The following is a 27,438-nucleotide window of genomic DNA, read 5'->3' as shown; positions in this document are numbered from 1 at the left end:
TGGGTTAATAGTAAATCAAGTTAGCCTAGAAATTACTGAAAACTGGTTGTTCAGCTGATGTCAAGATGTAACAACTTGTAAGCATCATAACATTTCAGAAGATACTGTATAGCTTGTCTAACTGGCTGCCTATCAAATTAACAAGATATTAACCCAGTGGTCAGTATTATAGTTACATCTAGACTGGTAAATGTCATAATGAAATTATGGATGCTTTGTAACTGTAAAGAAATACAAAGGAAAATTATTATCTGCATTTAACAGATGGGGAAACTCTTCCAAAGAGATGGAAAATAACTTGTCTATGTCATTTGGCAGTCCAGTCTTCATTACTGGAATTAAAACCTGTCTCAGGTAAGTTGCTATCTTGTAAACTACACAGTGAACACAATACTGAACTATTAAAGAAGAAAGGCCTATTAGGACAGCATTTTTTACAACCTATATCCTGGGAACAATAATTTTCCTCTTTAGCCTTCTTTCAGAAATAAACAGCAGACCCAAATACAAAGTTCAGCCTCTGCTTTTACAGACTTTAATAGTTTTTGATTGCTGATGCATGTACTGTGCTCATTATAAATTAAACAAGGGAGACAGATTTCTACCTGAAGAAGCATGTCTGTCAAATGTGTGGTTAGCATGGTGTTTCATAAAATTCTGCTATGGATGGCTAACATGCTGATTAATGGATTTTAAGGACGAGTTTGCAGTTTTGAAGGATAAATATTCTTTCCAATTTATCAACCAAAAAATTGTAAAGGTTTTTTCCTCCTGCAAATGTATGCACATTTGTTTAGAGTTGGTATATTAATAAATGACAACTGCTACAGAAAGTAGTCTAGCATTAAATTAAATACATTTCATGACCTGCTCACTCAAAATGCATTATCTTTTAATATATTATGCATGCAAATATAATGACACTACATAAATGACAATCTTAAAGTCCTGCACAAAAATGAAAGCCTGTTTGTCTGCTGAGTTAAAATAACCTTGAATTATTTATAAAAACTTACTGTTTGATAATATTACAGTATTATGTAATTGATTTAGCACATAAAAATCTTTTCTTTAAAGAAAAAGAAAGAACAAAGGCTGCTTAACTATCTATCAGAAATTATCAACAAAGGATAATTAGGATATTTTAGTGCAAGTTGTAGGACCAATAACAGAAAACAAGCCTGAAAGGGACTTTTTAAGACTCTCCTTGCCCTAGGAAAGTAATAATTATGTAATCCATGCTTTTAAAATCTTTTTGTTACAGGTCTTAAATTACGGATTTTCTACAACCTGCACAATATATACTCACCATTGAAGTTATATTTATTGTCTAATCAAAATCTCATATATAATCTCATTACTTCATCTAGCCACCATGGACAGGAAAATTCAGCTTATTCTTTTTGGAGCAGGCTGCCAGGTTTTGGAGTGTGTTATCAGTTCCTATCCAACTCTTCTCTTAGATAATATAACTCCAGGTGTTTCTATCTGTTCTCATTAATTAAGTTTGTCAGAGTTTTCCGGAGCTCTAAACTTCTTCCTTGTGTTTCTCTAGGTTTTCCAAACATCTCACTTTTTCCCTAGAGATCAATTTCCAGAGGTTATGTCAGCACTTCATCTATCAAGACAGCTATTTCTTACTACGTATTTCTGGAACTTTTTATTCCTAAATGTAATTTTTTTAAAATCTATTTATGCTAAAGTACAACATTATACAGGTTAATTCCAACATTTGCTACAGTACTTTAATCCTGCATTTAACATTACTGAAACCCTTTCAAGCATGGTAAAACAGGTAAAAACTTGTCTTTCTTCCTAATTGTTGGTTAATTGTAGAAGATTGTTTGATCTATGGAAACTTCACAGTGAATACTACTTGATATCTGTTTTTGAGAGTAAGCCACTGATAGCTGTTCTTTCAGTAAGGTTACCCAAATAATTTTTTATCCTTGTTATGAAACTTTTGCTTAGACCACCATGCTTCCCAATTTAGCTTATGAAAATATCATACAGGACAATGACAAAAGCCTTAGTACAGTGATGATACTGCCATATACTTTTTTCTTTCTCTGAAAGTTTTGTTAGCCGGCTCTAGAAGGAAATTAAGTTGGTTTGACATGGTATGTTTAGAATAAATTCAAGTTGGATGTTTTTCTTCTACTTGTTTTCCTCCAGGTGTGTAAATACAGTTTCTTATCTGTCCCAGTGTTTTTCTGAAAACTGAAGTTATTATGGCATGTCTATAATTTTTCAGCTGCTCCTTCTAAAAGCCTGAAAATATATTCATCATTTTTCAGTCTTCTGGAACCTCATCTGTTCTCCACATGTTCTCAAAGATAAGTGTTAATGAATGCATGAATGTGCCAGATATTTAAAAATGCCTGTTTTTTCCAAGTAGTCTCCAGCTGTTCCCTTCCCATTGCACCCTGAGGTGTTATACATGCATATCTCATGCAGCTGTCCCTGCAGTGGACATTTAGGAGGACAAAGGTAGTGAACGCTTCTTCTCTCTCATCATTGTGTGTTAACAGTTTTACGCTTCCACTGAGAATTAATTAATATTCTTCTTTGAATAACTGTATCAACAGAAAATATTGAAACCATTCTAATAACAAATCACTACTTATTAAGAGAACATTTCAAGACTGAGGAGACAACAGCAGGTTGAGGGTTTTTTTTAATTTCAAGGAACTCTGCATCAGGCACTGAAAATAAGCCTGCTAAGGAACCATAGTAGAACGGTTGGAATCAAATACTTTCAAGAATTTACTGCCTCACAGGTAGAGAATACTTTCTTCTTGCCCACTGTTCCTAAACTGGAACTCGCCTCTCCTCACCACTGAAAACAGTTCAGTACCTTGCCCTATTTTGGACTAGGAACAAAGTGTTTGGGAACACAGAGTAGGAAGACTGCACATGTAGTAAACTATCATTCTTACCTGGGAGTGCATAAATAATTCTTAAGCATAACAAATTATATTTCATATTTTTCCATAAATGGAGAAATGTCAAAATTTGAAAATATTAACCAATACAAAAAACCCCCCACACATACACTGACAAAACCATACATTTTCCTGGAAGAGCACTGGTAGCTGAAATTTCATGCCAGCTACACACTTTATTACAACAAACATCAAATAATCTTCTTTTCCCCCCCCCAAAAAAATATACAACCGAAAATCAAAAGGAAATCAATTTTAATAATATCTGCTAATGTTATCTTCCTAGATATTTAGGTATTTTAATAATAGTGTAAGTTAGAAAATTGTTTATTTCCATGCTGAGAAAAGTATGCAGAGTCATAATAATTCTCTTATTAAATTGTTGGGATCTTTTATTAAAAAAAAAAAAGTGATTGTTTTGCATCTTTTCTCAAACTACTAGGCCATATTCAGTGTCTATATAGACAATGAAGCAATCAGGTTTCAGTTAAATAAAAGTGTGTTAAAAATTGATAACAATTTATTTTTCTAGTATTATGATAAAGTTATTTATATATACATATATGTATGAACTTTTAAAAAACATATTCCAAGCTATGTGTTAATTTCATTATTTCCTAGGGTATTAACATCTTACAATAATGAAATTACAAATCAAATTTAAATGATTTTTTAAATATCCTAGATAGAAGTTAGAATGTATCCTGTTCTATGCATCTGTACGTTTGGTCATGCATCAAGTCAACTTTATTGAACTAGAACACACTGACTATTTCAAGACAGAAAATAAAATCACTTCATGTTTTCTAAAAAGTTTAATAAGAATGTGTGTAAAGAGAGGGGTAAGACAAATGATCAGTTAATGACTTGAGGTCTCAGCCAAGTATCTTCAATGTGCTGGACAAAGCTAATAAAACAATATAGTAATGCAAATTTATCGTGATATATGTAAGCATCAAATTAGAACACAAAATTACAGGCTGAATGACCGTCTTTAGCACTAGCTCGATATAAACAGGACAATTTTTCCATTGAAAATATGCTAATTCATACAGAAGTGACACAGGCTTTAACAGTATGTAAAGTATAGTAATAGCTCAACATTTACTGAAGTAAATAGAAACATGAATGGAAAAATCCTGAACATGATATTGTATTTGTGTGTTAATTGATGTGTTAAGCATTTCTTATTAAGGGAGGAGCAAGGATTAGCTAGTGTTTGTAAAGTCAAAACTGCTTAGAATCAACTCGGTCATCGTTCAGAACTGTCAGGTACCACTACCCTTGTAACTTTGTTAACATTCAGTTTTTTCTTCCTTCCTCTGTAAATCATTAATATTTTTAGTATTTTGATATTGCAAGGAAAAAAATTCTATCAATCTACATTCTTATTACTACACCACTGAGCTAGGCTTTAAAGTCCTAAAATATGCATTGAAGTGATTTTTAAAGGAATGTTTCTTCCCCAGACACTTTAAAATTAATTTGGAAATGCTAGAATACATTTTTTTTGTGATACTTCAGTATATTAATGTAAAACAATAACATTTGAGTGGGAAAATGTCAAATAAAAATCCCATTAATATGCTAAAACTTAGACACGGTCATATCTTTCAATTAAATCACATTGAAAAAGCTGATCTGAACTTAGTTAACTTTGAGGTGGCACAGAAAGAGTTCCTTTGATTAAGCAGAAGATCAAAGAAAGAACAAAACCACACTGGCTGGTAAGTTACCAAAAGCTGTTTTGATTAAAGAATGCTAGCTAATATTCAATTTAATTGTGTTAGAGGCAGCACCCCACTGATAATGAAGCTGGGAGATATAGTTAGCATGTCCTCTGTAAGTTGTATCTACATTTGATTGATTTTATGCAGTTCTGGACACAGATTTGCACTACAGAAACTTGGGGGAAAAAGCTAACCTTAATGTTAAATTTATGCATAAAAAGAAGCTTTTATTTAAAGAAGAAAAGGAAAGAGGAACAGGAAAAACAAATAAAAACCAAAAGCCTTTCAAAGTATAAATACTTCGCACAAGTATGTTATTAGAAAGTAGAGCTCCATTATCTTTAACTTGGTTTTATCCCCAAGGTTATCTGGTTGTTGACCATTTTCATTGAAACAAAACCAAGGTACCCACTCAAGACTGAATTTCATTTAACAAGACAAAATACTTGCATCTGGCACTGACCATTAAGATTTTCCATAGTGAATGGTTGTTCGAATGTAAGCACCATATTTTTCTGTTTTATCCAGATTTCACTTAAAAAGTATTTTAAGACTTCTGTAAGGAGAACTATTTTTTTTTTTTTAGAACTACTGACAGAGCTGGAAAAAATGAAAAAGCTTAGTTTTACAGCAGAATGATAGATGTAATCGTGTTTTATCCTTTCCTATGCTAGTTTCCACCATCTAAAACGGCATTTGCATAATCACTCCAGGCCAAAAGATACCAAGTTAATATTTAGGAATCCACTCTGTAAAATAGTAAGGGACCTTTAAAGTCTCTTTCTTACAATCTGTTTTCCAGATTGAACGTGACTACGTCTCTGTGTCACAGCCTGGATCTGTGTTCCTGGAAATAAATGACTTGTAATAAGAACAGGGACCTCATAACAGTCCGAAAAGTACATGCACCAGTCACTTCTCTCAAACTAGTTCTTGATAACCTTCTAGAAATAGAGCAGACACAGATGCAGCCAAGGCTGCTTCATTTAGTCATGGGAAAAGAGAGTTTCTCCACCTATCCTACTTCACTGGTGGGGAAGACAAGATGACCTCCTTTTTAAGGGTGTAGTCAAAAAATGCATACTGCTGGTGGTTTAGAGAGGCCAAGATCCTCCTGACTGTGAAAACACTGATTACTGGCATATTGTACCCATTTTACATCTTGCTTTAGAACTCAGATCTCTTGACTTCAGTGGCTGACATATGGGGACATTTATATCCTCCATGGCTTGTTTCAGGTGGGGTCATTGGGAATGCAAAGAATATTACAGACCTTGGCACATATTTGCTTCAGATTCTGTTCTAACATCATGATGTATAGCTCAGAGTACCTCAGCTGATAAATGTTATTCAGACTGAGTGAAGTTATGTTTCCTGTATTTATTCCAAAGACTTTTGATTATTCTACCATCTGACTGCACCATAGCAATCACAGATCTGTCCACTTCCGTCTGTTAGAGCACTGGGTGCACCCTAGTTTCATTGCAATGAATCTCTTCTTAAGGTTTGGAGACCAATTCATCCTTTCCACACACTTGTTTAGGATCTACCATGTATCTGTATGCATTTTCTGACTGGCTATGAATCAGGCAAAAACAACTTTAAAAAACTCAAAGTTAATGTCTATTAACAGCATGCAGGCCTTGTGCATATCAACGGTACAAGGAATTCTACCGTGAGTATTAGCTTCTATTTCTTCACTTAATATCCAAGAAAATCTTCCTACATAGCACATAAACTAAGACTTTTCATATAAGTGAGGGTAGAGGACTCTATTCTCATTTCATTTTTTTTTTTTTTTTTCCTTAAGCAGTACTTTAATATAAAGGGTATATAAAATTGAATATAACAACATAGAGAGTAACTGGAAATTTCAGCAAGAATGAATGATCTTAAAAGCATCTTCCTTTAGTATCTAGTGGATTACAAGCAAATCTTTGATGAAAGTTTGCTTTCTCCTTTTTTTCTCAATTGTTGCTGAAGGAGAAGAAATTAGAGTGGAGAAGAATTTTGATTTCTACTTTGAATTAATTATTATTTACCTTTCAGTTTCTGATAAATGATGGAAATTAAATGGCAGACAATAAACTACAGGTTTTTTAACTGAGACGACTTCTTTTAATTTCATAAGAATTGATTCATTACGAAAGAATAGAATCATAGAATCATTAAGGTTGGAAAAGACCCTTAAGATCATTGAGTCCAACCGTTAACCTAGCACTGCCAAGTCCACCACTAAACCATGTCCTTGAGCACCACATCTACCCGTCTTTTAAATACCTCCAGAGATGGGGACTCAACTACTTCCCTGGGAAGCCTCTTCCAATGCCTGACTACCCTTTCGGTGAAGTAGTTTTTCCTAATATCCAACCTAAACTTGCCCTGGCACAGCTTGAGGCCGTTTCCTCTTGTCCTGTCACTTGTTACTAGGGAGAAGAGACCGACACCCTCCTCACTACAACCTCCTTTCAGGTAGCTGTAGAGAGCAATAAGGTCTCCCCTCAGCCTCCTCTTCTCCAGACTAAACAAGCACAGCTCCCGCAGATGCTCCTTGTAAGACTTGTCCTCTAGAACCTTCACCAGCTTCATGGTCCATCTTTGGACACGCTCTAGTGCCTCAATGTCCTTCCTGTAGTGAGGGGCCCAAAACTGAACACAGTACTCAAGGTGTGGCCTCACCAGTGCCCCCCACTACAGGGGCACTATCCCCTCCCTAGTCCTGCTGGCCATGCTATTCCTGATACAAGTCAGGATGCTATTAGCCTTCTTGGCCACCTGAGCACACTCCTGGCACATGTTCAGGTGGCTGTCAACCAACACCCCCAGGTCCTTTTCTGCTGGGCAGCTCTCCAGCCACTGCTCCCCAAGCCTGTAGAGTTGCATGGGGTTGTTGTGACCAAAGTGCAGGACCTGGCACTGAGCCTTGCTGAATCTCATACAGTTGGCCCCAGCCCAATGATCCATCAGATCGACACTTCCACCCAACTTGGTGTCATCTGCAAACTTACTGAGGGTGCACTCAATCCCCTCATCCAGATCATCAATAAAGATGTTGAACAGGACCGGCCCCAATACTGAGCCCTGGGGAACACCACTCGTGACTGGCCGCCAACTGGACTTGACTCCATTCACCGCCACTCTCTGGGCTCGGCCGTCGAGCCAGTTTTTAACCCAGCGCAGAGCGCACTTATCAAAGCCATGAGCAGCCAGCTTCTCGAGGAGAATTATTAATAAATTAATAATAATTCATATTGCTACAAATTTTATTCAATCTTTCAACATCACAATTCCTATTCACTTCACTTTGTTTTATAAAATAATATGAATCCTCCTAAAACATCTACTAGCGTGGAAATTTCCATCTTGGGAAACTACTGCATCTTTAATAACTCCTATAAGAACTGTACTGTGTAACATTGATTGACATGAAAATTGTTTCCTTTTTTTTTAACTGGTTTATTTCCCAGAATCTATTTGGCTTTTGCCTTTCTTATTTCTGTATTGACCACTAAAATATAATTGATCTTCTGCCTGAAAATTCCTGCTGTTTCATGAGCTCTGTTACGATTCAACATAATCTATTTCTCACTGATGTTGGGAAACATAATAAGGTCACAGCAGGGAAGCTTTAGCTTCATTAAAGCACATTATTATAAAAATAAAATGATCTAGGGTAAATTGGTTTTGTCCTTGTGGTAGAGTTTGCATATATCCACATTAATCTGAGCATATAAAGCAGCAATAAATTTGCTAGCCCTATTACATTACAAATGAGTCTGCTTATCTTTCATTTCACCATGGGAACCTCTAGTGGCAGATGAGGATGTCAATACTTCACATTCCAGGTGGTACCTACCTTTGTTGGGTAAAAAGATATCAAAACTCCATGCAAGAACAAAAAAACCCAACCAATAAAAATGTTTATTTCTGTCTCTAAATTGTTTTGAAGACTTTGCCTGTGTCCAGCAAATGTACATGTCAGAATTATTTAAAAGAAATGAGGAAGCAAGGAAATGAATTTAAATTTTGACCCTCTCAGACTTTCATTTGTCACAGAAACCCATAATAGAGGGACTGTCCTTAAAGATTTAAGATAGAGAACCAGTGATTGTTCTATTTATCTAGTTTAACTGATACTAAAATCTGACAGAACAAATTACAAGTTGCAGGCAGGAAGGCTTATCAATTCATTACTATTTTCAAGGTTCTCCTTCTCTCTTTCTTTTTGCCTTCAGCTGCTGGCAAAGGATAGGCTTTTTCAGTTCAATTTTTCAGTTTATTTTTGTCTGCTTTTAATTAAATTTGATGGCCTGTTTCTGCATCAGTGAAGTTATTGGAGTTGCAAAGCACTTTGCTGTTATAATGATGGCTCCCTTGATGTCTGTTCATTATTAACTGCTTTTCAAAAGTGCTTCTCTCAACTCTCATTTTATAAATATTTAAACAACTGTGAATTTCTATAACTTAAATATCTGGGCACTAGTGATAGGAATTCTATTGCCTATTTAATAAGTTTTACATAGTAATATGATTTTTAAATAAAGTTATACATTATAATGTTAATTGGAAAAGTGTTGTCCCTAAATCATGTTACTTGTAAGCATCAGCACAAATTGTAGTCATATTTCAAAGCAGCAGTAATCGATGAATTAGTCAGTAGTTTGTGAACAATTGCTTATGTGGCTATATTTTTCACACATCTTAATTATTCAGAGCAACAGACAAATAAGTAAATAATACAAAACAAAATAGAGCACTTCTGATGTTTGCACTACAAGCAATATTACTTGGATTAACCTCAATGCCTTCTGAAACAAATTTCCATTTTTAATACAAAGTTACCAGGAAAAAGATGGTAGAGCAAAGGAAAGGAAAGAGTTTTTTAATTACTAGCACTTTGACTAATATGAGACAAGAGACTGCTTAAAGTTAAGTCTAGTGAAGAATTTAAGAGCCCTAAAACCTTTCAACTGGCAGGACTTAGTTCTTAAAGCAAAAGACTTCTCTTTGCTGTTTAATGGGTCAGCTACTTGTCCCATCTCCCATGGGCAGGAAGCCTTAAAGGAATATCATATTCCTCTAAACATTAAAGAAGAGAATTTGCACATCCTTTCTCATGCTGTCAAGTGTTTTGTTCTGCAATGAGTCCACTGGCTTCAGTGAAAGTTCTCTCAGAGGAGTGATGCATTCAGTATGAGTAATACAGGCAAAATGTGGCACAGCACTACTCGGTAGTAAACAAATTTTGCCTTTTGAATACAGAAAAAAGGAGACTAAGAGGTAGTTTGCCATGTGGTTCTGGAAGGTTAGAATTATTTTAGAACATTCTGTTCTAGGAAACAGCAATTTTAAATTGTAAACTGGCTGTCTCTTTGGCAAAAGGTGTATCTTGTTAATTACTCTTGCATTGCAGAGGACTACAAGTTCCAAAGCCTATGCAAGAAAGTAGAACTTCTTTTTTCTTCCATGTGGGCTGCTTTGTGCTCATAGTTATACTGTCTCCAGTTTTAGGGATTACCTGCTTCTGCAAATTCTTCACCTAACTTTATAACCCATTTAAAAGAACATTTTATTTTCTATACCTGTAATTAAAAAAAAAAACCTGTAATCATACCTGAAATGTGGAAATTCTTATTAGTTAGACCTATGCTTTACATGATCAAGGTATGTGTGTATACTCTTTTGCCTTCCACAATCATCTGATGCAGCCTTTCTCTATAAACACACTTAAAAATAATTAAAAATTCCCCAAAAAAGTAAATTTAAAGTGCACCCAATTCTTCTACAGACATTCAGAAATCAAATGGCCAAAGTTTGGTTAAGATTAATTTAGTTTGTTGCTTGAAGTAAGTCTACACTGGATGTGTTCACATGACAACTGAAAATAAAAGGCATAGAAATACTCCTGACAGTTGAAAAAGGTAGTAATGTAGTTACCCACTGCAAGTGTAGCAAGGAAGATACTCTTCTATGAATGTAACACAGCCAGGTATATCCATATTAGATTTAATATTGACAGCTATGGTAAATGTGGCCTTCAAGACTTTTGTCCAGCTTAATAATCCACACAAACCTCCAATGTCCTTTACTTTCTACGCATTCAGGACTATGGAAGAACTTTCATATGAGTCAATTGTCCTCTGTTCTTTCACCTTTTTCTAAATCTTGATATTACCTGACATATTGCAGAGGCAAAAGATGTGACACCCTTAATTTACTCATGTTTCATAGTTTTGTATTTTCAATAATGTTAATATAACCCCTTCGATTTCTCAGCAGGTGGTATCCCATCTGTCACACACAAATCCTCCAGAAATGTCATACTACTGCAGGAAATCTGTCCGTTACGATGCAGGTGTCCATTACCTCAGGAAGAGTGCCAGTTTTCTGTCCCCACTGATACTCCCACCTTCTATACAAGGACTACCTTAAACACTTCAAAGAAAATACAAATAAACTGGGAAAATCCTGCACATCAGTTACAGTTGGCTAGGACTGCTTCTCTTGTAAGTTCAACTATGTTTTAGAGGAAAAATAATATTTTCTAGTTGTTCCCTACAAAAAAGGAAAATTTACATTTAAAATAACAATTGCAAAGTTTCCAAAGAATCAGCAAATCTTCTTAATTATTTCATTCATTGTTCTGTGTGAACAGCTGCTGTCTTTCCAGCTAACAGCGCAAAACCATTCTGGTCAGACAGGAGAGGGACATACACTACTGCCTCTTTTTTACAGTTTGATTAGACCTACTTAGGACATAGAGCCTACGCTGAACATCCATGCATGGTGGTTCCAGGTCACGTGCCCTTTGCAGTCCTGAGGAGCAGAAGATAGTGAACACAGAAAACTGTAGTTTCAGTCTGAAGAGTTGGTTACAGACAGTGGAACCAAAATCTATGAATGAAGATGTGATCTATGAATCTATTATGTAATCATCAGCCCTCACACTCCTCTTTGCTGGACAACGTGAGTCCCCACATTTGGAATTTGAAGTAAATACCTGTATATCTGTCTAAGAACTGTACTGTGGTCCACCACAAACTAAAAGTTCAATTTGCATGAGACTTTTCAGTGATGATTGAATAGTTCAACACCAAGCTGATCAGTCCTAAAAGAACTGAGTTTCACAGGGAAACCTGAAACCCATCAGGTCCAAATCAAGTTACATACAGACTTCAGAAAGGACCTCCAAAGACAGACAAAACAAAACTAATGCGTTAGCTGCCCTGTTGGAATATTGCTGAGCTTTTCACAACCTCGTTAAATGTGTTAAGACTAGAGAGGGATCAGGTGTTATATTTACTGCTAATATCCTTTGAAGCAGTGAATGTTTAAATGTGATTTTTGCTGTAGTAAGCAACGATGTGTTTGTGTGCATGTAGGCTGCTTGCCGATCTGACTGACACTATTTGAATGTTAATGATTTATTAGAGAACAGTAAGTCAGATTTAAATTGCTTAAAAAAAAGAAATACAGCATCAAACTACAATGGTTTGGGAGTTTTTAAGACTGATCTGAGATAAAACATAGGGAGAGTTGTTCTTCTACAATGTTTGCTTGCATGTTTGATTTGTAAAGTCAACAATGAACTCAGAATTTCTTTCCTATGAATTACTGTAAAAATTCCTTAGCAAAGAAAGCTAACTAAACTTTTCTTCAGAAAGAATTCAGTCAACAAGTATACTTCTATGGATAATATATTTATTTATAGATGAAAATAAGAAACAGTACCAGAAAGGAAAGAAAGAAGAAACCTAGTAGCTTTAAAAGAGTGTTAATTTTAGATTTCATTATTTATTTATTTTAATTCTGGGGTCAAAAGGAGCTGTAGAAAGATGAGGTACAGAAAAAAGAATGTTTCCTTTTATTTTCTGTTCCAAAAGGTTCAAGCCATTTTGGTACAAGTGATGTATTTTATTCCATCATATTTAGATGAAAACAACATAATTTTTGTGACTGTTGTTACATTCAGAGAAAATAAATTAGCAAATGTTTCTGATTAAACATTTGCATCTGAATTTGGATAAAACACATTACAGAAAAGTTACATGAGAGTATATGCAAAATATAAAACCTAATCACAGATAAACAGAGTTCTTCATAGATAAAGAGTCACTCACTTCCACAGTAAATGTGGATAAGTTGATAAAGTAAAACTTTCAAAAATGCTTTAAATGAGTTCATTTTGCTCTTTGTATCAGTTCTGATATTTTTAAGCTTCACATGTAAGCAATTAATGGAAGAGATAACACTCATTTAATGAATAGCTAACATTCTGTGATAGAATTTTGTTACAAACTCCTCCTCTACATTATCTACAAACCAGATAGAGAACAATGGTAGCATAGAAAAGACCATTTCTTTCTCAGTGTCAATACTAATGCTGTATCACTCTTTAGTAACTAGGACAAGCACTTACAGATCAAGGACTGTTCATGGTAGTGCAATAAATAAGAGTTTCACTATTGCTAGTAGGAGATCACAGGCTTTGTTCCCATTTTGCAAGCTTTCAGAACTGAAGTTTGTCAGTCTTACTTTGTCTGAAACTGTCTTAACCTGCCTGAAGCTGCAGTTTAACTTGTTAACTGCCTTAACCTGAAGCTGTAGTTTAACTTGTTTAGATATAATTTTTTCTAATGACGACCTGGCTCTGCCAGACTTATTTTATTTTGAGGTTTTGGTTTTGAGTATTTTTTTTCTGGTTTTGTTTTTACAGTCTATAACCACAATATTAAATAGGTAGTAGTAACAAGTAGGTATTCTGTATAGAAATGTCTATGGCTTTAACATAACGATTTGGGCAAGAGGGCTTTCTGGTATGAAAGCAGAGGCCTTGGAAATGGGGTACATGACAGAGTGTAGATGAGCACAGGCAGTAAATGACAAGAAAAGAGGCCCAGTCTGGTACTGGAGACCCTACAGTTATGAACAACTCACCCATGTTCAGTTAAAGAAGTGCAGACCTGTACCAATCATGAGTTCCAAAGAGCCTAAAGAACATACGCTCAACATATGGATAGCACACTGTGTACAGTCAATTCAGTTGTAAAATGGACTAACAGGCCAATGAAGAAATAGCAAAGTGTAAAGAGTTTTAGAAAATGCAAAAATAATGCCAAGTATATCCTAGCTTGAGTAGGAAGAAACCTTCTACCTCAACATCATACTCATTCCACCAAAGGAGTCAGGATGCTGACTGCTCACCATAATTTCCCCCTACTCCAGACCGACATCACCAATCTTAGAACCTACAGGAACAGTGAAAGAGAAAAGGGGTAGATACTGGAAGTGTGTGCATAGCACTTTTCATGGAATTATTATTATGGAGACTTCTCCTCTAATAATATTTTTGTTTTTACTTACTCTATAGAACAGAACAGAACAGAACAAAATAGAATAGAATAGACTATTTCAGTTGGAAGGGACCTACAACAATCATCCAATTCAACTGCCTGACCATGTCAGAGCTGACCAAAAGTTAAAGCATGTTATTAAGGGCATTGACCAAACACCTCTTAAACACTGACAAGCATGGGGCATCAACCACCTCTCTAGGACGCCTGTTCCAGTGTTTGACCACCCTCTCGGTAAAGAAATGCTTCCTAATGCCAAGTCTAAACCTCCCCTGATGCAGCTTTGAACCATTCCCATGTGTCCTGTCACAGGAGACGAGGGAGAAGAGATCAGCACCTCCCTCTCCACTTCCCCTCCTCAGGAAGCTGTAGAGAGCTATGAGGTCGCCCCTCAGCCTCCTTTTCTCCAAACTAGACGAGCCCAAAGTCCTTAGCCACTCCTCATGGGACATGCCTTCCAGCCCTGTCGCCTGCTTTGTTGTCCTCCTCTGCATGCATTCAAGGACCTTCATATCCGTCTTAAACTGTGGGGCCCAGAACTGCAGGCAATACTCAAGGTGAGGCCACACCAACACTGAAAACAGTGGGATAATCATCTCTTTTGACTGGCTGGTTATACTGTGTTTAATGCACCCCAGAATGCAGTTTGCCCTCTTGGCTGCCAGGGCACACTGCTGACTCATATTGAGCCTGCTGCCAACCAGCACCCCCAAATCCCTTTCTGCAGGGCTGCTCTCCAGCCACTCCTCTCCCAATTTAGACTTGTGCCAGGTGTTACTCCATCCCAGGTGCAGAATCGGGCATTTGGGCTTGTTAAATTTCATCCTGTTAATCATTACTCAATGCTCCAACCTATCTAGATCCCTCTGCAAGGTCCCTCAAGAGGGTCAACAGCACCTCCCAGTTTGGTATCATGAGCAAACTTGCTAATGGTGCACTCATCTCCTGCCCCCAGATCATTGATAAATATATTGAACAGAACTGGCCCTAGCACTGAGCCCTGAGGAACACCGGTGGTGACTGGTCACCGGCCAGACGTAGCCCCTTTCACTACAACCCTTTGAGCACTGCCCTTCAGCCAGTTCTTCACCCAGCCCACCATGTACCCACTCACCTCACCTTTGGACAACTTGTCCAGAAGGATACTGTGAGGGGCGGTATCAAAAGCCTTACTAAAATCCAGAATAACTACATCCACTGCCTTCACTTCATCCACTAGGTGGGTGACCTTATCATAGAAGGATATCAAATTAGTTAAACAGGACTTTCCCTCTGTGAATCCGTGCTGACTGTGCCTGATGACTTCATTATTCTTTAAATGCCTTTCAGTAGTACCTGGTGTGATCTTCTCCGTAATTTTTCCAGGGACTGAGGTTAGACTAACAGGTCTGTAGTTCCCTGGGTCTTCCCTCACGTTCATTTTGTAGACTGGAATAACATTGGCTAGCTTCCAGTCAGCAGGGACATCCCCAGACTCCCAAGGCCTTTGGTAAATGATCGAGAGGTATAATGAATGATTATTATTAATTAATTAATTAATTAATTAATAGTTTGGTTTCTGTTTTCAAGCCACCTTGTACTTGCTTCTGCACAGAAAGCAAGTAATGTGAGTGGGAAGTGGGGTGGGATAAATGCTTGGCATTTCAGTAGGACTTCCTCCTCTATTTGTTCCCAGACATGGAAAAGGGAAGGAATTCAGAATGGCTAGGCTGTCAGGATCAAAATGCAGCCTGTTAAACAGTACTTAAAAAAACCCATATGTATAAACATGATTTACCATGCATAGAAGTACAGCAGATTTCTTACAGAAGACCTCAAATCATTACTTCTTTGTTAGCCTTAGTGCTCATCACCCAAAGTCTGATGCACATTCCAGAGACCAAGTTATGGGATCAAACACATAACACTCTATTTATAATGACTAATTATTTTGTAATTATTACCTTTTTGTAATTCCATATACACATCTAAAATCACAAAGCTTAAAGAAGAAAATTGAAAATAAGTCATTTTGGATTTGTTTTGATTTGATCTGAGGGTACATGAGAGTAAGAAACTCATATTTGCTAGCAAATGTTAACTTTGACCAGTAGCTGGAAAAGTGACCTGTAGGCAGCTGCATATTTCTACCCTGCCACTTTCATTTCCTCAGACTGTAAGCAATAGAAAAGGGGCTTTTTTATTCTTTTGTAAAGCTCACTTTGCAAAAGAGGTTGTACACGGTCAGAAGCTTTCCAGTCCATACTCCTTTACAGTGTTCTAACACTTCTAAATTTGCAACATGTAGAATTTCTGCGTAATCTCATTTTCTTTCTGTTTTGCAGTAGATCTGGGTGAGATTTTCCACTGAAAAATCCAGATTTAGTTTGACCAAAATACCTCACAATTTATTTTGCTGTTGTGAAAAGAGAGAAATCAGATTTTAAGATCCTGAAATTTGCAGAAACATTTTTTGTTTCATTAAGTTGTGACTAGCTCAGATACAATTGAGAGTTCTTAGTCTATGGTGATACTCTTCGGTTTTCACTCGTGTGCTTCATTGGCAGTCTGGAAGGCCAGGCCAAAGCCTAATCGTATGCTGGAAGATTCCTGTTGATTTCAGTGGGGTTTGGGTCAGGGCTGTATTGTACCTTCCATGAATATTCAGGAATCTTGGTGATAAGATTTTTATGTCTCTACGTGCTTGGGTACTTGGAGGTCATAAATGCCTAAATCATGCTTAAATTTAAATCCAGGAGAAAAAGACCATTTTAAAGCCATGCCATTTACACTGTGTGGGCATTTTCTTGAACTATTTTCTCTTTCAGGAAATAACCTTTTTTCATGGCATGTGCAGTGCATTTAGAAAAAAAAAATTCTCTGAAACTGCTATTGTATTATGACAAAAATAGTTTTCCCTAAAGTTTAGGGGAAGAGAGTTTTTAGGGCAAAACATTCTTGATCGCTATTTGCCATTTATTGCTATTTACTTGCCTTTTACTATTTCCTGAATCATTAGGAATATTGTGGGTTCTGAATGTCACCAGTGAGATACAGAAAAAGGTGGAAGGTGGTTATCAATCACAGCCTGCCTAGATGCGTGGAAAAAAACACAAACTCTAAGTGCCATGAATAACAAATCAAACAGCTCTTGTCTATGCAGTGCATACTGTTTCAAATTAGGAGCGATGTTCATACTATTCACTGTATTAAATTGAGTAGACAATTTAAAAATGGAGTGTTTCATTCTAGATGGAGGAGATTTTCATGCAGGGGGTCTGATGTGTCTGCATGAAGTTCTGAGATCAAGTTGGCATGAACAGACAGAGATCTGCTCAAATTCATAAAAAACCCAAACCAAAACAGAAATCAGTCAGGGATATTACCTGACCTAAAATATATAGACAATTCCTCAATAATCTCTTATGATGTGTATCATATGAAAGACAGGCACATGCTAACCTTCTGATGATGCCAATCTGTATTATATGACAAAAACCCTATATTTCCATTTCAATAAATTATTTCCAAAGATTTTTTTTCCCTTTTTAAATACAAAAGTTTGTATGTGAAATTGAAAGTAATGACCTTGCAATACTTGTTTTCTGTATTACAGGCAGCTCTTCACAAAGTACAGCTTCATTTTCAAGACCCTAACTTAGGATTTGGCAAAACATCTCCCTAGCTTTCCATATATTCTCTATATAACATCGGGGAAATGAATTGCTCTTTCTGTGCCTCAATTTGGCATTTACATAAAGAGGAGAGTAGTTCCACACCACAGGACTTATGAAAATAGAAATTGTCAGGCTTCTACATGTTTGGCAATTATACTGGTATGCTAGAAAAGATTACTATATTCACATACCATTGCTGTTTGGTCTGCTCTTAGATTGCCTCATTTATTTAGTAGTTTGTATGTCTGTCACGCTTACAGTATAGTTACTATTAACCATCAGCAAATTCTGCTGTTATAAATATGCAAAAGTACTTAAAATTCTATCTTTGTAGATGTTTCAAACACTTTCAAGAATGTTATTTACATAAACATGCTACTATTCAGAAGAGTCTTTAAAAGTTATGTGAAATCCTGTCAAGCCTCAATTTTAATACATTAACAGACCTGAGTTTAAGAGCTGCAGGCAGGATTTTCACCATGCTTAATGGGAACCAGTTTGCTGTTTTGTCTATATATAACTTTAATACTTGTTATTGATGATCGAACAATATGATTCTTACCCTGCAGAGAATATCATGTAAATAACAGCTCCAAAACTGGCAACAGGAGCTACTGCCCATACTCACTACCTGCCTATCCAAAGGGCTAAAAAATAGGGAGACAGAAGCGTTAAGCTTATTTCTTGCCCTTGTTTGCAACCTTAATCAATCCACAGAAGTCATCAGTGCATACATGGTTTCTCTTTTCCTGTGTTTAAGGGAACTGTCAGTTCATCATGTCTCTAAGTCTGATATCTTCACACACATAAATGGAACAATTATAAGAGATTATAAGATTAAGAGACAAATCATAACCAATTCTATCTTGTTGAATTTTGCCACCACATAGGTCTTCAGGAAAGCTGCAAAAATATTAATCTTGGCCTTCAGTATATATTAAAACCAGGGATAATCAGTTGATAATCAGATAGTGCTCTCTGGGGAAAGAATAGAAGACCTCATCCAATGGGGCTACTAAAAGCTTGTGAAAATCTGATCCTGATGTTATCCAGATGCACAGTTTTAACCTGTCTCAGAGATGAAAGCTGAAGCCCTGGAGCAAGGGTCAAGATAAACAGGTTCCATTTCTGGCTTAACACCAGACTCCTGGTGTCAAATGCTCACTTTGCTGTGGCTTGGTTCCCAAATGTAAAATGAATACAGTAGTGTTTCCTTCCCTTGCCTTTCATTTGCTAGCACTGGGACAAAGATGGCGCAGAAAGAGACCAGCATAAAAGCATCCTGGTGTCAGGGTATTTTAAACTGCTGTAACATGAACAGTAATAGTTCTTGGGTTTATATCCTTCATTTTACTGGGATTTATTTGTTGTCATTGAGATTGCAAATGTTAAGCTAAATTGATAAATATACACAGATTTTATTTTTGATCTAAAATAATCTTTTGCTTTTACTCTTGCACATTGCTCACTGGAAACACTTGTGAAATGTATAACTTAACATGCTCACTGCTCATCTGATTTTTTTGTATTGCAGAGGATATAAATGGTTTCCAAGTATTAAACAATTTAGTCAGACCACTCTATTTGTTCTGTAAAAGTTTTTCACCACATGCCAGGGAAGCATTTGGGAACTGTTTGAAAAGTATGTACTGAATATATACCAATGTAAAGATGAATCCGGGGTGCACTTAGCTGCAGTCTGTAACAATATACAGAATGTCCACGTTCTAGTCTAAATTTCTGATCATTTGACTTACTTTTCATACTTTTCCTCAGGAAGGTTATCCTGACATCCAGAATAAAAAGCAGTCCATATGTTACAGTAAGGAGGTGTCTCTAAATAACTCTATTCCTCTTCCAACGGATAAATTCTATAACTCTAAACCGGGTTGAACCTCTGAAAAGCACAAGGAACAGAGACTAGTTGGCAGATTTTCATGGACATGCACTTCTTGAATGAATATCAAGCCTCTGAATACACGTTCTTCTGGTGTTTTGTTTAGTGTTTGCAGTCACAAAACTAGAGAATGATTTAATCTAAAGAGAAGGCCTCTGGATGTCATCTAGTCCAACCCTTCTGTGCAAAACACATCTAATTAAAGCATATTGCCCTGAACGATGTTCAGTCAGGCTTTGAGTATTTTCAAGAATGGAGATTCCATGGTCTCTCTGGGCAACCTGCCTACCATCAGAGTAATCTTTTTTCATTATTTCTAGTCAAAATTTTCTGTCTTCCAGCTTGTGTTTATTGCCTCTTGTTCTTCCTCTGTGCACCTCTGGGCAGACTCTGGCTTTGCCTCCTCTACATCCTACAATCAAGTACCTGTACATAGCCGTAAGTCCTCTCCTCCCCTCCCAAACCTGCCTCTTCTCCAGGCTCAACAAACCCAGCCCCTACAGCCTGTCCTTGGATGCCCTGTCCTCCATCCCCAGACCACACTGGTCAGGACTGTCTCCATTACATCGATATCTGTCTCATACTCGGGTGCCCAAAGCTGTGCACAGCATGGCAGATGCTATCTCACAGGTACTGAAAAGCAGTGCAGGATCACTTTCCCAGACCTGCTGGCTGCACCCTTGCTGATGCAGTCCTGGATGTGAGAGTGATGTGCCTGGGTGTACTGTTGCCTTCAGGCCAGCCTAGTGTCCCCCAGAGCTCCCAGGGCCATTACTGCAGAGCTGCTCCCCAGCTCATCAGGCTCAGCCTCCCAGATGCAGGACTTTGCGTTCACGTTCATGGGGTTCCTGTTAGATAATTTCTCTAGCAGCAGCCCTGCCTTCTAACAGATTGACCACTCCATGAATATTTTGCGTCATCTGCAAGCATGATGAGAGTGAAATCTGTACCATCATTCAGGCCATTAATGAAGAATGTTAAACAGTGTTGGTCCTAGTATTGCTCCCTGAGAGAAACTCCTGCTTTCTGGTCACTAGCTCAGCTTTGTATTATGGATCACAACACAGTAAGCCCAGCAGTCCAGGCTGTTTTCAACCCACATTGTTGACTGTTTATCTGGTTCATATATCACCAGTCTAGCAGCAAAGATACTATGAAGGCTGTGTCAAAGATCTTTCTGAAGTCAGGGTGATCAAGTATACACGCCTTTGCCTTCTTCTCATCAAAGCTACCACATTGGATAGGCATAATTTGCATGGACGTAGATTTTCCTGAACTTGTTAAGTATTGTGCCTATGATCTAGAGCAACCTCTGTGCTACAGTTCACATAAGAGCTGTTAAAAAGATAAGATGCTACTTACCTGCCTTACATCATTATTGTGATATCTCTAAATTTATACAATGTTGAGGTCTGTTTTTTTCCATCACTATGCTTATTTACTCTGATAATTTCACATCATTTTTTCCCACTTCAGAAATATTGGTCATCTGATATGCCACATAAGTACACCTCTTGGATAAGTAATTTCTCAATTTGCAATGTGCCAAACAAGTGTCAAACAACTAAACATTTTGAACATGTCTGCTGCCTATGATGCCCTCCTTTTAATGTGAAATTTGTTGACAAAAGACTCTTCCTTCTTTGAACATTACTGGGATATTTCTTTAGCAGGTTGCATAAAACACAGCAGAGTGCTCAGCACTGTTGAGCAGAAGCCTGAAATTGCTTGTATGCCACTAGCTTAGATAGCTTCTTTGATCTCGAGATTAGTTTGTGAGACACAGAATTTTAACATGATGTTGTAAACAGAATGGATGAAACATCCAGTAAAATTTAGTGTGTCAATACAGAAGTACTGGTGCTAATTTCACCTTGCACATCATTGAAGAAATAAGCAACCTCTAATATATCCTCACATTGCTTCTGCTTAATATCCAAGTATCTATGAAGTAGAACTTATTTTTCTGCTTGATAATTAGAACAAATCTTGATTTCATTGTCTGACCTCATAATATTGAAATATGAGGTAAACAACTATAAAAATTATTCTGGTTTAAATAGACAATAAGACCATTAATTTAAAATAAATACCCTTCCACAAATTGTTGTCAGTAGCAAACCTTTCCAGGTTTAGTAATTTAGGGTTTTCTTCTAAAATACTAAAGATTGCTTATTTGTTCCAGAAAACAGAAGAAAATTAATTGTCTCTAATAGTTCACTTTTAACATCAAAAACCCTGCTCTATTCACAAGCCACTGCAAAAGGTTACAAAACCCAATAAGCTGGCAATTGGAAAATCTATGTATATTAAGCAAGCCTACCAGTCTCCAGGATACCTAGGAAATAGTCACAGTCATGCTCTTTAGACTCAGTAGGGCTAACAGGGTAATTATTTTCTAGCCTGAGATCTCTTGCCTGAGATTTGCCCTCTCTAGGTACGTATCCCATTCATGATTGCCTGTTGGTGAAGATATAAAAAGAAAATTGGGGGAATTATTGTTAGCACTTAGGAGCTGTTCTAGACTGCATGCAGAAATCAAGGCAGCTTTACCGCATACTGTGTATAAATATGATCTTTTGGTATAGGATGGCTCCCCCTGTCATCTGTGTTTTAGGATGCTACTTCCTCTCAGATCATCCCAAGAACCTGATGACTTTATCCGTTTTTCAGCTGTTTCTATCTGCTACAGATTGCTTATCTCAAAAGGCCTGCATTAAACATAAGGAGTGGTGGCAAATGGAGCTTTTAACAGAGGTCTTGCCACGAAAGGAGCACTACTGTAAAAAGATAACTCAAAGACCTTTTCCCTTCCTAGTTTCTTCTAGGATGCCACAGAAAGTCAATCAGAATTAAGATATGGTAAGGCTCAAGGTACGTCTTCTTTATTGCGCACAAACTTCACAGTTACTCACGTTTTATCTAAAACGTCACAGTCTGTGTAAAGAAGATGGGATCTTGCTTATTAGTTGCTTCCTCTCACCGGCAATTGGATATTAACAAAGAACTCCCCTTCTTAAAGTCTCAGGGTTTTTTTTAGTTTAAAGTATTGCTGGGCTTCATCTTTTTCAGTAACCACTAATAAACTCCCTTTAGGCCACAGGCTTTTTTGAGTAATAGAGATTTGGAGAAAATAAGCTGCCTATAATTAATAGAGGGGTTTCCTAAATGCAGCTATGAATCATCAAATTGCTGAAGGAAGGCTCTCACTCTTTCAGAAAATTTTGAATCACACATCAAACACTCATAAAAATTGCTAGTTGAAAGTTTTAAAAGAAAAATAACTGCTTACATAAACATTATTCTCAGTTTGAATCAAGAATATGCTACATTAAGTTTCTTTCCCCTTTGTGCCTCATCTAAAAAGAACACTTAAAGAAGATTAACACATTTTATTCCATACATTTGAGAACCTGTGAGGAATCCTACTTCTTTTATTTCATGTAGCAAATACTGTATATGCGTCATAGCCTAGCTTGGTTTGGCTAGCTGTGGACAAAGAAGAAAAAGCATCCATTCAACTTTATCAGCATTTCTAATAATCACTAAAGCAATTGGTGAGCCAAGATTAACACAGCCACTGAGAGGAATTTGGCTCCTCTATTAGACTGCCTCTATGCAAATAGCTCTAAAAATAAATATTTTGAGCAATTTCCAAACTGTCAAGTATTGTAATAATGTGAGCTGAGTTTATTTTGTGGTGACACTAGCATGTATTCAGACATTCAAAGTTTTTTTACAATATCATATCTTGCCTGTCTCTCTCATCCATGAACATCTTTTATTGATACTCCACCCTCACCACCTCTCTTTCTTCTCTTTCTCCTTCTCTCCCTTTTCTCCTTTTCCTAGGCTAGTATCCTCCAGGTTTCTTAGCAGTTGTTCAAAGAGGATAATAGACTTTCACTGAGAAATTATAGTGTTATACTGTGAGTAAAAAGCAAATCTGACACACTGAAAACCATCCTGCCTTTATCTTCTCCATGAGCTCCTATTAGCTACAGAAAAGTACATTTTTTGACATTTACCAGAATACCAGGGAAAATAAAATATTCTAAGTTGAACTGAGATACTGGAGTTCATGAATAATAAAAAACTAAGACTACAAGGATGAGACAGGTGCTTTAATACAGCTGGTGCCTTCTATATATTTCCATTAAGATGTTCTCTGCAGATTTTTTTAATGTGTGTGTATAATTCCTGTACTTTGTGGCTTTAGCACTGCTGTCACCTTAGCTCCTAGCACGTTAAGGATAACTTGTGGGACTCCCTCAGAGACCATCTTTGGACAACGAAAACTTCTGATTCTGTCCTTCATCCACAATTGTCTCCAATGTTTTCTTCCATAAGAAAAATAACAGGAAGGAAGGTCCATTTAATTACCACCCAAATAATGTTCCTTACAATTTTTTTCACCAGTTTGCCTTCTACATCAAATGGATTACTATTTATCTATACTTTCTTGATCATTGAATATATGCATATATGTTCATGTTTTATATTTATATTTTATAATAATTTGTCATTATTTTAAGTGAATGCTTTCAATGTCTAGAAAGGAGAGGAATTAAAATGTGATGTCATTAAGTTTGCAAAATAACATTATGAAGAGACAAAGTTACATACTGATTTAAAGATGCGTTTAAATGAGAAATTGAATTCCACAACTTGGGAAAACATAGCACTCTAGTGTCTTAGAAACTGCATTTTTAATTTATGTTTGTTGTTAGAAATCAGCAGGCTTTGTAAATTTAGTCTGAAATGAACCTCCGAATGCATAAGACTTCACTTACTTGGAGTTGAGGCTGGTTAGCTCTTCCACAGCTGGTGCCAACATTCTGTCAGTCAAATTCTTAGCAAGGTTGTAAAGGGCCAGGAAAGCAGTTGCTTTTTACTCCCACCTGGAACAAAATATTGTGTCAGTTACTTTTTTTCACTGCCTTCCAAGTGCAATAGGACATTCGTTACATGATCTTTGCCTCTCTCATTAAGGGTTCATCAGAACACTCATAGAACGGAAGCATAAACTATTACACTCTCTGAATTTATCCTTGAATGTGTGATACAACATGTGTATAAATAAATGTTCCAAATAATACTTTATTTTGCTATAAAAATTTCTTACAAAATTTACTGTTATATACACTCATAACTGTTAAATTTAAATAAAATATTTATTCATATAAGACACACATTTCTAAATGCTGGTACTGAAGCAAGTAAAATCAGAACGTCTACCAGTAGAAAACAGAAGTGTTTCAGAGCAAAGTAATTTAATATAGGTATCCAATTAACGAAGATTCACATTTATTTTGATCTTAGACTACTATGTATTTTTTCCAAATTTCTTACCTTATTATGGACTATAGTCTTCAAAATTATGATAAAGTACTTTCAAAATAGAAGTCTCTCAATTTTAAACTGTTCTCTATCACTTTTGAAAGGTCATGAAGATAAAAAGAAGTCCCAACTGACTAACAAAGTGTCAAATATTACATCCATCTACAAAAAGAGGCAAAAAGGAAGATTCAGAAAACCATAGGCCAATCAGTTTCACTTTAATTCCTGGGAAAAATTATAGAACAGGTCCTCATGAAAGCTATTTGCAGGCACAGTAAAGGAAAGCAGTGGCAGTGTGGCAGCGGGCAGGCACATGTCAGTGGGCAAGTACGCAGCAACATGGTGCCCACCCAGCAATTAGTGTTTTCTGCTTCTCCTGAGTTTCTAGCACCTGGTAGAACCAATGCAGCCATACAGACAGAGCTCCTGTCCAAGCATGTGACCACCCAGGTTTCCAGCTATGGGATGTATGAAGGGACATTACTGGAGGTGCAGAGTGATTGCAAGCAAGCCTGTGGGACGTGTGACCAGATAGATGAACTGCTCTGCTTGATGGCTGAGCTGCAGACTGAAGAGTATTTGAGAGTCTGAGAAGCAGACTGATCAGTGAAGCCGTACTCTGCCATCTCTGATGCATGCAAGCCAACTCAGCGCGGCCACTATGGAGGCAGGTCCAGGATCTGTTTTGTGCCAGGAAGAAGGCAGTGTTAAAAGGGATAAGGAAGGGTGGAAGAAGGTTACAGCACAGAGCTGTAAAAGAAACCCCTCCTTATCCTCTAAGATATCCTTACAGAACAGGTCTTCGGCCCTGGGCATGGTGGATGAAGCACATAAAGAGATTGAGGAGGAACCTATGACAGCAGTCTTGTCAAGGTCAGAGAGACCAACCCCTCTCAACAAAACCTGCATTGAGACCAGTGCTGAGAAGTAACAATGGTGAATTGTGGTGATTCCCTCCTGTCCTGCACAGAAGCACCTGTTTGCACACCAGACCCTCTTTTCAGGGAAGTTTGCTGCCTCCCTGAGGGCCGAACTAGGGACATCACTGCAAGACTGAAAAGTTTAGTACAACCTTCAGACTACTATCCATTCCTGCTCTTTCACATGGGTACTAATGGTATCACAACAAAAAGTCTGTGGTTGATCAAAAGAGATTTCAGAGCCTTGGGAAGAATGCTAAAAATTCAGGAGCACAGGTAGTATTTTCCTTGATCCTCCCAGTAATGGGAAGAAGAAATAGGTGAGCCCAGGATATAAATACCTGGATCCAGGACTGGTGACTCCACCAAAACCTTGGGTTTTTAAACCATAGAAGAGCCTTCAAGACACAAGGTGTGCTGGGGCCTGAGGGGATCCACCTGTCCCGATGGGGAAAACGCATCTTTGGGTGTAAGCTGGCAGGACTGATTGAGACAGCTTTAAACTAGAATTGATGAGTGAAGGGAATACCAACAGGATTGCAGTAGGTAAGCCAAGGGATGGCATGGCATAACCTGCAATGCTAGTGGAAACATTTACACTGTTCCTGGGACCACAGAGGTCTCAGGAGCGTAACTGAAATGCTTGTATACCAATGCACGCAGTATGAGAAACAAACAGGAAGAACTGGAAGCATTGGTTAATACACAGAACTATGACATCATTGGCATTAATGAGACTTGGTGGAATGAGTCCCACAATTGGAGTGCTAGGATGGATGGCTACAGGGTATTCAGGAGGGATAGGCAGGGCAGGCAAGGTGGAGGTGTCACACTATATATAAGGCAGAGGTTTGATTGTACAGCCCTTGCAGTTAGTGATGATGTGGTTGAGAGCCTCTGGGTGAGGATTAGGGGGATGGAAAACAAAGGAGATGTTGTAGTGGGTGTCTACTACCGATTGCCCAACCAGGAAGTAAGCACTGATGAATTATTCTATAGGCAATTAGGAGAAATTTCTGGATCTCTAGCCCTTGTCCTTATGGGAGATTTCGACTTCCCATACATCAGCTGGCAATATCATACTGCTGTGATAGGCAGGTCTTGGAAATTCCTGAAATTTGTAGGAGAGAACTTCTTGTCACAAGTCCTCAGTGAGCCAACTAGGAAAGATGCCCTCCTAGACTTGCTGTTTGTGAATAGAGAAGGTCTTGTGGGAGATGTGATGGTAGGTGGCTGCCTTAACCACAGTGATGGTGGTTCTTAACCACAGAAATGGTTGAGTTTAAAATTTTTGGGTGTAATGAGATAAAAGGACAGCAGTGTTGCTACCCTGAACTTCAGGAGAGCAAACCTTAAACTATTCAGGTAGCTATTTATCAGAGTACCCTGGGAATCTACTTTTGAGGACTTAGGAGTCCATGAGTGCTCATCAGTCTTTAAGAACAACCTTTTAGAAGCACAGGAGCAGGCAATTCCACTGTGTCATAAGTCAAGCAAGCAGGGCAGAAGACCAGCTTGGCTGAACACAGAACTCCTCATGGAGCTCAAGAGGAAAAAGGAATCGTATGATCTCTGGAAGCAAGGTCAAGCTTCACAG

General features: G+C 37.4%; 1 protein-coding gene across 14 annotated transcripts in view; it reads right to left on the bottom strand.

Annotated features, from left to right (window-relative positions):
- Nucleotides 1-27,438, bottom strand: part of PTPRD (protein tyrosine phosphatase receptor type D) — a 1,305,401-nt gene that overhangs the window by 942,209 nt on the left and 335,754 nt on the right. For all 14 annotated transcript variants that reach the window (XM_087741431.1, XM_087741446.1, XM_087741430.1 and 11 more), the window contains one exon: nt 24,375-24,482. The gene's annotated coding sequence lies outside the window, so the exon portion shown is untranslated. The remainder of the gene's footprint in view (nt 1-24,374; nt 24,483-27,438) is intronic.

Source organism: Nipponia nippon, unplaced genomic scaffold (assembly GCF_047370975.1).
Source record: "Nipponia nippon isolate SJK-2023a ecotype South Korea unplaced genomic scaffold, ASM4737097v1 scaffold_8, whole genome shotgun sequence".
Classification (NCBI taxonomy): Eukaryota; Metazoa; Chordata; class Aves; order Pelecaniformes; family Threskiornithidae; genus Nipponia; species Nipponia nippon.
Note: the sequence above shows the minus strand (reverse complement) of the source record. Positions and strands in the feature narration are given on the sequence as shown.